Source organism: Adiantum capillus-veneris, chromosome 24 (genome assembly GCF_014529385.1).
Source record: "Adiantum capillus-veneris isolate H3 chromosome 24, ASM1452938v2, whole genome shotgun sequence".
Classification (NCBI taxonomy): domain Eukaryota; kingdom Viridiplantae; phylum Streptophyta; class Polypodiopsida; order Polypodiales; family Pteridaceae; genus Adiantum; species Adiantum capillus-veneris.
The window spans coordinates 132,031,123-132,040,931 of record NC_140954.1 but is presented as its reverse complement, the minus strand read 5'-3'; positions in this window follow the sequence as shown (position 1 = coordinate 132,040,931).

Here is a 9,809-nt window from a genome sequence, read left to right as displayed (position 1 = left end):
ATGATATGATGTCATAAAATCTAATATCTAACTAACACATATGTTTTTCTCATGTTAAACTGATCATTTAATGTGTGAGAATAAATAGGAACAAGAGTTAGAATAGAGACATGTGCTTCTAGACCTATCTCAGCAGGGACCAAAAGGAGAGATGGTTGCATCTCAATACTGGTCCAAAAGGAGATGGCCTACCAAAGGGAAATGTGTAATAAGTGCTTCTAGACCTATCTCAGTAGGGGAACAAAAGGAGAGATGATTGCATCTCAATAGGGGTCCCTTCTAGCTCCATCAAGCAAATATCTAGATATTTTCAAGCTCTCTCTCTCTAAGGGGTAAGGAGGACACTTGTCCAAAGACTACCCATGTACTTGAATGCATGCTGCATGTGATTGGCTAGGGGGGAGAGGGGTCCAATGAGCTTGAAACATGTGTAAAATCTACAACTCACACCAAGCAACCAAGGGGGTTGCTGAGGGGATATACACCACACACAAACACACTCATTTTCTGGATTCATTCTCACTTGGTGAAAGTTGAGGAACTCCACCTCCATCTCCAAGCTTGTGAGAAGTGAGAGCCTACACCAACACTCTTGGCTATGGAATGCAAATACCAAGAGCCATGCTTCAATGCTTAAGCTTGCCATCTTCTCCATCTTCATTACTATGCTATTATGTATGCTAGAAAGAAGAGTGATGATAAGTGAGGAACTATTTCTTTTTCCTATGGAATGTTTCTTCTTCCTCTTCCCTATCCTCATTCCCCGCTAGCTCTCTCCACCTGCGACGGTGTTTAAGGCCTTGGGACTAAGGCTTGGGATAGTTAATTCTTTCTACAAAGTTTATGTTATGTTTGTGATGTATGAAGCTTTCCATCTTCATTGCATCACATAGGTCACAAGGAACACAAAGATTGTATTGTACCAAGTCTCTCTTGATGGGAGACACTATAATACAAATGCCTATTGGAGGGGGGACCGGCTCCGTATGAATCCAGTCCTCAACTATTGTCATGTTCTCTAAACTCTCTCTCTTGTAAAAGTATTCTTCATGCCAAGTTGACTAAGTACCATGTTTATGTTTCTACCATCAATTAAGTTCACCCGCTAAGCTCACAAAGTAATCTCACTAAAGTGCTTCATCTAATTTCCTAATTTCGCTACTCTCAAAGTTCATAGGCCATTTTCATTACATTTGTATCAAAGCATTTGGTTTCTCTTTTCTTGCTTAAGAAGAGAGGTCCTTAAGTAGCCTATTAATGGTTGATTCTGTTAATTTTATTACGGTAAGTGGGACTGGGGTCTATTATCGGTTTTGTTGAGCCCACTATGTGGGATATGGTGCACACCTTGGGAGCTTTGGTCTTAATAATGGAGTCTTTCTAGACTTACCTACTGCTTTACCATTATTGATCCATAAGAAGTCCGAAAGGAGCTATCCCTCAGCAACTTCACTATGTTAGACTCACTCCACTGCTAGAGGAAACAAAGGAAGAAAAGGGAAAGAAAGAGATCACCCTCTTCTTTCACCTTCCTCCTCTTTCGACAAAAGCTATGGCTATTCTCCTAGAGAATACAAGAGGGGAAGACATCGCAAATCTTACCCTGCATGGTGAAGGTCACAAAAGCTAAAGAAGTTCAAAAAGGGAGGAAAGAGTATCTCTTTTCTCACCTATGATAGCACCCTTGGTGCTATCGATAAAGTATTGGCCTTCATCCAACAATTTGATGTGGCCTTTGGAGATGAGGGCTTCATGGAGTCCTCCAAGCTACACCATGTAGCTATGCACTTCCAAAAATTGGCTCCTCAATGATGGCCTAGCCTTCGTGGCAACAGTGAAGCCCCAAAGACATGGAAAACTCTACGAGTTTCCATCATGAAGCAATTCCTTGCAAGCGATGCAAAGGACAAAGTTCTCACAAAATGGCAGAGTTTGAGGCTTCTCTCTCATGAGTCTATCCTCAAATATGTGGCCAAGTTTTGGGATTTACATCTCAAGGCTACTGTCTTTTATGTGTCGTCTTTCTTTTGCACTAAAAGAAATGGTGAAAAAAATGGAGAGGAGCTAGACCTCACCGTCCCTTTTTCCACCAATTTATGCTACTGACCATGAATTTAAGTATGTAATTACTTTCTTTGCAATAGGGAAGAAAAAAGGAACCATTCACCTTGAAGGATGGTTATCTTCCAAACCGCAATAGGCTATGTGTTAATCACCCATACAATAAGAAAGTCATGTATGAATCCCATACTTCTCCTTATGCGGGGCAAAGAGAGATTCCAGAGTCTACTCTTCAAGGAGTAGAAATGTATTTCTGTTGGTCTACCATGAAAAGTAAACATACAAGAATATGTTTCAAAATGTGTGGTAAACCAAAAGTTGAAATTTGATCAAGGCAAGCAACTTGGATTGTTTCAGCCGACAGGCTTAACAAGAAAACACACTCTATGCCTGTCAAAAAGACTATTAAGCACATCAAATGGCAACCCTCTTCAGATCTCAAATTTTCAAGCATCATGGCTTTCCAACATCCATAGTGTCGGACAAAGATCCTAGAATGGCCAATAATTTCTAGAAGGGTCTCTTTTGGAATCTAAGAAGTAGATTAAATTTCTCTTTCGGCCTATCATCCACACACGGATGACCAAAGTGAAATAACTAATCTAATGATTCTTGAATTTATTAAAAGCCTATGTCATGGAGGTAGATCAACGTTCTCAATGATAGATGTACCTACCTCTTATAGAGTATGCGTACAATGATATTGTACATACTTCTATGGAGAAAGTACCTTTTGAGGTTAACGAACGAAGTCCAAAAGTCCCTTACTACTTAAAGTACATGGGAAGATCTTCGCTACTGATGATTATAGCCGAGACCTACAAGATGCTTTTCCAAAGATTAAAGAGGTTATATCCATCTCAAAGCAAAGGCAAAAAGGGATGATGCTAATAAGCACAGAAGAGCCTTCGCCTTTAAGTAAAATGATTGGGTCTTGCTAAAGTTTCTCAAGACTCGTCTAAGGCATACTATGGGCAAGAATCCTATGGGCCACCAAGAGTATTATGCTAAACTAGCAAAAAGATACTATGTTCTTTTTTAAATTCTTAAGCCAATCAATGAGATGTCTTATCAATTAAAGTTGCCCAACCATTGGCTCATGCACCATGTTTTCCATGAGAGCCTACATAAGACTTACAAAGGAGCACCATCAAAAGAAGAAATAGTTGCAAACCCTCCAAAAATCAAAGATCAAGAAGTACTTCAATCTGAGTCTATCCCATGACATGAAGACAAGGTATTAAGAAACGGTAAGATTATCTGATGATATCTTATTAAGTTTAAAAATTACTCTTTTAAAGATGCTAGATGGATGCAAGAACCCTAGCTTAAGGATAATATAAACCTTGTCAATGCTTACAATGTTGCACTAGAGTAAGCATATGAAAATGCATTTTAAATGAAAAATGTTTTTTTCTTATAAGACTAGTTCTCTTTTTATTGTGCACAAATTTAAATAGTATGGATGCTTAGAATCATGTTTGTGGCGACGACGTCTCCCAAACAACAAATAGAACTTGTCACTCTACTTTTGGAAGTATGATATGGACTAAAGAGCAACATGATTGCTGTAGCTATGTCTTCCAAGCACCAAATGGATTATTCATCCATCTTGGAATGATGTCGTAGGGTAAAAAGGGATCCTCTACCCGCTAAGTAACATGGACTAATGACTAGGCTTTATCTTCTCTACATCATAGTTGAGGACGACTATGATTTCAAGAGAGAGGTAATGTCATAAAATCTAATATCTAACTAATCCAAATGATTTTCTCATATTAAACTGATCATTTAATGTGGGAGAATAAATGAGAACAAGAGTTAGAATAGAGACATGTGCTTCTAGACCTATCTCAGCAGGGGACCAAAAGGAGAGATGGTTGCATCTCAATACGGGTCCAAAAAAAGATGGTCTACCAAAGAGCAATGTGTAATAAGTGCTTCTAGACCTATCTCAGCAGGGGACCAAAAGGAGAGATGGTTGCATCTCAATAGGGGTCCAAAAGGAGACGGTCTACCAAAGAGAAATGTGCAATAAGTGCTTCTAGACTTATCTCAATAGGGGACCAAGAGGAGAGATGGTTACATCTCAATACGGGTCCAAAATGAGGCAGTCTATCAAAGAGAAACGTGCATCTAATGGAGCTTAAAATACCTTAGGGTTAGCTTCATTAAAAACCTTCAATAGTTAGTGTTAAAAGTCCTTTGACCTTAGGCAAGCCAGGGCTGAGCTTGAGGTGGGAACCCGACCTAAGCTTGAGGTGCTTGTCGTGCTTGATGACTAAGATGCTTGAGGTACTTTTTGTGATTGATGACTAAGGTGCTTGTCATGATTGATGACTAAGGTACTTGAGGTGCTTGTCATACTTAATGAGGAAGGTGCTTGAGAAGCTTCCCATGCATGGGGGGTAAGGTGCTTGAGTCAAAAAGAGACCCTACAATCTTAATGAGGAAGGTGCTTGAGAAGCTTCCCATGCATGGGGCGGTAATGTGATTGAGCCAAAAAGAGACCCTACACACTTAATGAGGAAGGTGCTTGAGAAGCTTCTTATGCATGAAAGTCCCAAAGTTTGGGGAATCTTTGACTTAACCTTCCACTCACCCAAAGGGCACCCCTTTTCTCAAAGGGCATATGGGACACATGTCAGAATCTCCCTATGCTTAACCACATGGTGTGCTTGAATGCTATTGGTTGGGCTAAAAAGGGTTCCAATGAGCTTTTAGTTCCATCCAACAAATATCTAGATATTTTCAACCTCTCTCTCTCTAAGGGGTAAGGAGGACACTTGTCCAAAGACTACCCATGTACTTGAATGCATGCTGCATGTGATTGGCTAGGGGGGAGAGGGGTCCAATGAGCTTGAAACATGTGTAAAAGCTACAACTCACCCCAAGCAAGCAAGGGGGGTGTTGGGGGGATATACATCACACACACACACACTCACACACACACACACACACACACTCATTTTGTGGATTCATTCTCACTTGGTGAAAGTTGAGGAGCTCCGCCTCCTTCTCCAAGATTGTGAGAAGTGAGAGCCTACACCAACACTCTTGGCTATGGAATGCAAATCCAACCAAGAGCCATGCTTCAATGCTTAAGCTTTCCATCTTCTCCATCTTCATTACTATGCTATTATGTATGCTAGCAAGAAGAGTGATGATAAGTGAGGAACTATTTCGTTTTCCTATGGAATGTTTCTTCTTCCTCTTCCCTATCCTCATTCCCCACTAGCTCTCTCCACCATTCGAAGGTGTTTGAGACCTTGGGACTGAGGCTTGGGATAGGTAATGCTTTCTACAAATTTTATGTTATGTTTGTGATGTATGAAGCTTTCCATCTTCATTGCATCACATAGGTCACAAGGAACACAAAGATTGTATTGTACCAAGTCTCTCTTGATGGGAGAAACTATAATACAAATGCTTATTGGAGGGGGGAAATACAAATGCCTATTGGAGGGGGACCGGCTCCATATGAACCTGGTCCTCAACTATTGTCATGTTCTCTAAACTCTCTCTCTTGTAAAAGTATTGTTCATACCAAGTTAACTAAGTACCATGTTTATGTTGCTACCATCAATTAAGTTCACCCACTATGCTCACAAAGTAGTCTCACAAAAGTGCTTCATCTAATTTCCTAATTCCGCTACTCTCAAAGTTCATAGGCCATTTCCATTACATATGATGTACCTGAGAGTCATCTAGAAAATGAACCAGATGTTTCACAACACTCTTCTCTTCAATTCTGAATTTATAAATGTCCTTTTTATTAGGAGAGACCCTAGTCTCCGATGACCGGAAGGAATAGACTATATCCCTTGTTATAGAATTTACATGGGTCCTACGATGAAGCAATCTTTGACAGGCAAACAATTGTAACACTTCATCCTCATCTTTCATGTGTAGCCAAGAAGTTTTTGCTGCAATGTTCCTATAATGAACACCTAATAGTGTTGCGATTTTAGACAGTTCGCTTGCTGAGCCACCTGTAGTATTTAAAACCATACTCAAAGAGGTTTTCTTTGTACTACTAATAAAAACATGTAGCTAAACTAAACTTAAGGAAGCATTAAAAAACTCAAAAAATACAAAAAGCATCAATAGATTATAAAAATAAAACTACACTACTGACCTAATAATTGTGTATGGGTGTTGTCCAATTGTGCAAGCCGGAGGACAATGGGTGTTGTCCAATTGTCCAAGCTGGAGGACAATGTTTTTATCAAGCTACATAAAAGAAAAGTGAATAGTTGAAAATTTTGCCTTGCAATAATGTGTCATAGAGTGAAAATGTTAAATATACGATACACATCATGGGAAAGTGCCATACAAAGGTATGGTGGAGAGTTGGCATTGTGGTCTCTCTAAAAATTATAAGAAACAAAAGTTGTGCCCTCGCCCGTAGGCTTTATGTGTTGACCAAGGAAATGCATATGCATGGGGAATTGGATGAGAAAAATGGACCTTGCAGTGTTATTGAGTTGGAGTCATGGTTGTGTGGTCGAAACATCCACTATTGTGAATATATGAGCTTTTTGTGACACAAAAAAGAAGAGTTAACGCAAATACAAAAGATGCAAGAGATAGATTTAGCTTGACAAGAAGTAGAGGTAACTTTATGTTCTACATTATAGATAGTGTAGGGTTTATTGTAGTGATGAGCTCTCAAATCATAAGGTCTGATGCAATCACTATAGTAGAATGGTTCAATTAGTAGGCTGTAAACACTGAGCTAGAGGGCCTCATTTTGTTAAATCGACTCTAGACTATATTGTTTAAATAAAAAACTCAAACCATTTAGTGCAATATTAACTTTGTAATCTTCTAAAGCCTATTAAGCTAAGGCTGGATTTTCTTGTATGAAATGGTACACTACAGGAGCTAAGTTCACGTACTCTGCAATCAATCAAGCATGCACATGTCTAGCACCATGTGCAAGGTCAGTGATGAACTCTGCTAACACGTCAAAACTATTGATGTTGGCTTCCAAATCTCTTCAAATTTTAGAGCGATGGACAAGCATCAACATTGTCCTTTTTATGTGATGAACTTTGTTAACACTTCAAAACTACCAATATTATATTATGACTCTGTGTAGACCTTTAGAACGAGGGACAAGCATCGATGTCGTCGTTTTGCAAGCCTAAAAGCACACATAGCTACTTGCCAACAATAACCTTGTTTTAATCCATAAAGTGCTTTCTTGAATTTGCATACAATCTCCTCAATGCTAGGTTGTGAGGTTGCCTCATGTAAATTTCCTCTTCTAGATCCCTTGAAGAAAGGATGTCTTCACATCCATTTGGACAAGTTCCATGTCATATATGGATACTAGGCCAAGCACTATACACAATGTAGTCATCTTGATCACGAGAAAGAAGATTTTTTCAAAATCACCTCCCTTCTATTTCTTGAATCCCTTAGCAACCAATCAAGCCTTGGTTAGGTTGCGGATCATCACATCTAAACGTTTTCTTGTAAACCCATTTGCAAGGTAAGGCTTGCTTGCCTTCGTGAAACTCAACCAAGTCCCACGTCTTATCACTAATAATCAAGATGTACTCAAATTGCATGGCTTGCTTCCACTTCACCTTGTCATGCATTTGCATGGCTTCTTTGTAACAAGATGGCTCATGGAAATCAACCATCCTGACATAGTCGAGCCTTGGCTGGAACCGCTCAGGTGGATGTGAGGATCTAGTGGATCTCAAAGCCTGGCTACTTCTCTCTACCTTGTCAATTGGGGCACTGTTAGTGTAAGGTGCATCGCTAGGCGTATGGGTTTTCACACGTTCTGAGGGAATGTCCTCGAATGTGACTTTGCTATACTTAACCTCTTTAATAGGCTTCTTGTGCATTTTTGACTCATTGAAGATAACATGTGAACTACAAATTACTTTGCGAGATTCCGAATGCCAGAGATGATATCCCGTCTCTCCATCTGCACCATAGCCAACTTTTGTGTGATTTCAAGTCTATCTTTTTCCAAATATCTTTGGACACATGCGTATATGCCTTGCATCCAAAGACATGATCATAATGTGGTTTCTTTCTGGACCACAGTTCTTCTAGAATCTAGTGATTCAATGGCGTACTAGGTGAAGACTGATTGATGCTATGTACTATTTCTACCTAAAAGCCTTGGGTTAGATTTTCCATAGAAAGCATGGTTGTGACTCACTCTTGAATTATACGGTTCATCCTTTTTGCAACTCCATTATGATTGGGTGTGTAAGGTGCAGTAGGTTTCCTCCTAATACCTCTATTGCTACAAAAATTCTTGAATGCTTTGGAGACATATTCTCCACCATTATCAATCCTCAAGCTTTTGATCTTCTTGTCAGATTGATTCTCTATCAGTGCTAAGAATTTCTAGAAAGTAGAGAAGAATTGATCCTTATGTTACAAAGGATAAACCCACACCTTCCTAGTGGAATCGTATATGAATGTCACAAAGTAGCTAGCTTCTCCTAGAGACTTGGTCAGAATAGAACCACAAACGTTGCTATGGACAAGCTCTAGTGGCTGCAAAGGCTTCCTATTTAATGGTGATGGTGCAGTTAAAGTTGGTCGGTGCTATGAAGAGTGAAAAGCATGGCGATGTATGCTCATATAGGGACATGCCAAAGTGGTCAGGAAGATCGGAAGGTCAATTGCAAGCAAAAGGCACCTGATGTGTATGTTTGATGTGGTTTTTTGGGCCAAAGTGCTTTGCTATGGTTCTTATGAAAGGTGGTAGGTACAAATTTTCAAAGTGCAAGAATGGAAGGGCTAGAAGTGGCCCTCGATGTGTTCTCCAAGCTGGTCTAGATTGCTCCTCAATCGGAGCTACGGAGTGCAAGTTAGGGTAGTTTGAAGTCTAAAATGGTTTGTAGAACCTCGCTAGATTAGACAGTTTGCAAATGCATGGGGTAAGAGTGGATGTGAGTGCATAGGCCTACAGTGCTCAACTTATGGTGCATGGTGGTCTTTTTGGATCGGCAATCAGAGTTCAAATGGCCAAGTTATGAGCATTTGAAGTTTGGTTTGGAGCGAGTTAGGTGCCAGTTTGGTCATCTCGATAGGCATGCAACATGAAATTTTTTGGGCTTGCTACGGTTTGCATGGGTACCTGGCAACATGAGAAGGCCATAGGAAGTTACAAAAACTCAATTGGGTTGCAATCGGCAAGATATGCCCGATTAAAGTTTGTGGGCAGTGGAAGTGTAATGGAACCTAGTGTTTTTTCCTTGTCTTGGAGCTGGTTGTTTATAGCCATCACGTGGTCAAAGTGCAACGGGGCTCTCAAGGATCGAGGCTAGCAATCAGGGATATTGGTGGGATTTTGTAGAATGTTTACATGGCACATAGGCAGTAAATGGCAGGAGGTCACAGGAGGGACAAAAAAAGGGGTTTCATGGCATTGGGTCCATGATGTTTTTTTGAGTTTTCTGAAGAAATTCCTAATTCGCTGCCACGTGTCAATGAAGTTGTCCCACACATGCACTATAGAGAATGGAGATCATGGGGTACATATATGGGTGTGGTGCCTCCTTCATTTCCAAGCAAAGAGAGAGGGAGAGAGAGCCAATGATGGCTTCTCCCTTCCCCCTTCCTCGTGCGCAGGTCTGGTGGCGATGGGGTGCGGTGTGGTGTTAATCTGTAGTGGTGGGGTGGCATTTCGTAGTGGTGACAGGCAGCGATTTTCCTTTTTCCTGCAAGGGCTTGTTCCCACGGTGGCCCAAAGGGGCCCTTTTTTTAAT